Consider the following 3,108-nt stretch of genomic DNA (forward strand, 5'->3'; position numbering starts at 1 on the left):
GGCGAGAAGCGCAGCTGCACGGGGCCGGCGCCGCGCGGCTCCATCGCCAGCTCTCGGCCGGGACCCCAAGACACGGCTACGGAGGACATCATCGCCGGCACCGAGCGCTCCTGCTGTCTCACCGCGAGATGGCCACCCAGCCGGAAGTCGGAAGTCGCGCCACTTCCGGCTGCCCCGCGGCGCTCCCTCCGGTCGCCCGGGCGCGCTCAGATGCCCGGCTCCCAGAGGTCCGCGTGGCCGCCGGCCCCCCACTTCAAGAAAGCTGACAGAGGTGTTAGGGTTTTCTTTTTTAAGAAAACATCCGAATTCCCTCTTGATATACAGGAATTTTTTTAAAAATATATTTTATTGATATTTTACAGAGAGGAAGGGAGAGAGATAGAGAGTTAGAAACATCGATTAGCTGCCTCCTGCACACCTCCCACTGGGGATGTGCCCACAACCAAGGTACATGCCCTTGACCGGAATCAAACCTGGGACCCTTCAGTCTGCAGGCTGACATTCTATCCACTGAGCCAAACCAGTTAGGGCTGTAGCTTACATTTTTGGATGTTGGCAGGAGGCCTCAGTTTTCTGTAATGTATACCTCTCACCGTCGTTATTGGAAGGTCCTCATGTCATGGCATCTGGCTTCTCCAGAACCAGTGATCCAAGAGAGAAAGGTCTACACCACAATGTCTTTTATAATCTTGGAAACCGCACTCTGTCATTACCTCAATACTCTATTAGTTACACAAGTCAGCCTTAGGTAGTATGGAAGGAGAACACACCCAGTGTCAATATCAGGAAGCAGTGATCATTGGGAGTCATCAGAGGCCGGGATCCTTTAGCAATTATAGCTACAACCAAATGCAATGAATGACATAATATTGGCCACTTTAAATTGTAGTCTATTAAAATTACGTTATACAATGAGCTACTATGAATTATTTAAAAAATCAGTAGAAAACACAATGTGTATCTTTGCACCCATATTTGGTAGTCTAAATTTCTCAATATCCCATTCTCCACAATCCTCTCAGAATTGTATAAGTTAAAAATTTTCACTCCTGTTTATAAAAAAAGAAATTATCCGCAATACCTTGCCACAATCAAAAGGACTAGTCATATGTTATTAATTTTCATCCATATAACTGGACTCGGTGAAATAAGGCCCTGAAGCAGATGCATGTTTTGTATTACACACAACTCAATATATTCACATACTGGATTATTGGAAGATGCCTGTGGAGAGTTATAGCAGGTGACCCATCCTGACTCACTCAGGTTAGTGATAGATTAAATCTACAGATAGATTAATGTCTTCCACTGAGAACACTATGTCTTCTCATTGGCTTAGAAATAATTACCTGCCAACTACAGGATAAAGATAATTGCTAATGAGATTGCCAGCTTTCCAGCCTAGCTAACTAGAGTCTTGTTATTTTTTGTTACTTTTCACTCAATATTTCAGAAAGCTAAAATTCAAACAGATTCCATTTCTTCCTAAGAAACAGTCTGAATGTGACCAGAACAAACACTTCACAAAATGATGGCTGGTCATGAAGCCTCACAAAATTCCACTTAGTTGTCTCATCACCTTGTCTGCACATTCCCATGCTCACGGAGGGTGATGTGCTGCTTCGGGTGCAGCAATTGCTTGAATTATGAGTCTCCTACTTCTAGAGTAAAAAAAAAAAATGTGGCCTGCATTTATTCTTATTGATTTTCCACTATGCAATTTCCTTCAAAAGCATTTCATCAATATAGCACCACTGAAGAATAACAATATATAGCTCAGAGTTAGGCATCCGTAAATAGTATAGTGCATGTTTCTGGATGCAGGCTTGTTGGTTAAATGTTCCAATTTCTTTCAGCTAGTCATCTGCTCTCATGCTCTGATGCCATAAGATGTGAAGCATCTGTTACTATTCATCAGAGGCTAAGAGGATTTGTGGCTTTTCATTAATCGCCTGGAAGAGAGACTATCTATTCACTTAAATGGCAGATCCTCTGTGATTACAAGATGCACATGAAGAGAGGGAAAACAATTTCAGGAGAGTAAAACACAAAAGCAAGTAAATGTCTGACAGATAAGAAGCATGAAGGAGAGCAGGTACCATCACATCCCAGGAGGCCTTCCAGATTTTTGCTTCTGTAATGACTTCTTAACGTAAGTCATAAGAAAGTGATATATTAACTCTATAACTTTTAACCTTCTTCTTAAAAGAGTGGCTACATGTATGTAAAATGTAGGTAACTCTACATGTGTTTTCAATTTTTAAATGAGAAATTTTTTGAAAAAAAATTAAGTAGGAAAGCTGTGTCCTTACACTTAACATGACTGAAGATGAACTATTAGCTACTTCCCTTTCATTTAACATTGTAATAAATATTTTTGAGAAGGAATACAAATACACATACATACATACCACACAAACACACACATACAAGTGTGTGTTTTGGCTTGGTGGCCAAAATTTAACAGTTTAAATTTCAAAACAATAAACTAACAATAAAATGAAGAAACCATGATAATAATATTCAGAACTCAATTAAGGTAAACTATCATATCAACAGGGTTAAGAAGAAAGAAATCAAATGATCAAATCAGTAGATGCAAAAAAAATTGTTTTAAAAAAATTCAACATCCACTTATGATAAACATTCTCAAAAAATGAGGAATAGGGAGAATTTCCCTTACTTAAAAGAAAAAACCTATAGCTTTTTTTCATATTAGTAGCAGAAATAAATAAAACTCTTTGTTCACAGATGATACTGTTGTCTCTATAAAATTCCAAGTAATAGAAAACAAAAATAAAAAACCCTACTGTAACTAATTAGCAATTATAGCAGGATTGCAGGATATAAAGATAATATACCAAAGTTAATTACTTTTTATACACAAGCAATGAACAACAGGAATTTGAAATTAAACACAACATCCTTTATGTTAACACAAAAAAGAATAAAAGAAAAACCTAAGTATAAATTTAACAATATATGTGTCAAGTTTATTTAAGGAAAAGGAAAAACTCTAATAAATGGAATCAAAGTAAACCTAAATAAATGCAGAATTGTTCCAGGTTTATGAACAGGAAGATTCAATATTGTTAACATGTCAGTTTA

This window comes from Myotis davidii, unplaced genomic scaffold, assembly GCF_000327345.1.
Source record: "Myotis davidii unplaced genomic scaffold, ASM32734v1 scaffold99, whole genome shotgun sequence".
Classification (NCBI taxonomy): Eukaryota; Metazoa; Chordata; class Mammalia; order Chiroptera; family Vespertilionidae; genus Myotis; species Myotis davidii.